The following is a 545-nucleotide window of genomic DNA, read 5'->3' as shown; positions in this document are numbered from 1 at the left end:
AGTATCCCATTATAAAATCTAGTCAATACTTCTCATAGTATCCCATTGCCTTGAAATGAACATTAGTTTTAAAAAAAAAAAAAACAGCAAAATTGTTCCTAGTTTTCAGGCATGACTGGACTTAAATAGTTTCACATGCAAACAAGTACGTATTACTAAATTCTTCAGCCTAGAAAGCTGCAGTATATATATCTCAGTAACAAACCATGGCACTATTTTTTAACAATATGTGCTTACTCTAAGTTATTAAACTCTGGAAAGAAAGATGTAAAGGTACTGAATGTGTGCAACCTGTCAGTCATATATTGTAACTAGACTGCAGAGGGCAGCTGTGATAAACGCCTGTGAAAGCCAACATGGCTTAAACAGTGGCCCTTCCACAAGGTGCAAAGACTGATGGATGTCTGTTGAATTAAGCGCGGCGGAGCTGCGTCCCCAGCACCCGGCCGCCCACATGGCTAGCTTAACTTATGCCCCGAAATAATTACACGGAAACTGTATTCTTTTAATCACTGCCTGACCCATTAGTTCCAGCCTCTTATTGG

General features: G+C 39.6%; 1 protein-coding gene across 1 annotated transcript in view; it reads left to right on the top strand.

Annotated features, from left to right (window-relative positions):
* Myom1 (myomesin 1) overlaps nt 1-545 on the top strand; it is a 137,408-nt gene that overhangs the window by 116,446 nt on the left and 20,417 nt on the right. The window lies entirely within an intron of this gene.

This window comes from Microtus ochrogaster, unplaced genomic scaffold (assembly GCF_000317375.1).
Source record: "Microtus ochrogaster isolate Prairie Vole_2 unplaced genomic scaffold, MicOch1.0 UNK20, whole genome shotgun sequence".
Taxonomy (NCBI): Eukaryota; Metazoa; Chordata; class Mammalia; order Rodentia; family Cricetidae; genus Microtus; species Microtus ochrogaster.
The sequence above is the reverse complement of the archived record's forward strand: the minus strand, read 5'-3'. Positions and strand labels throughout refer to the sequence as shown.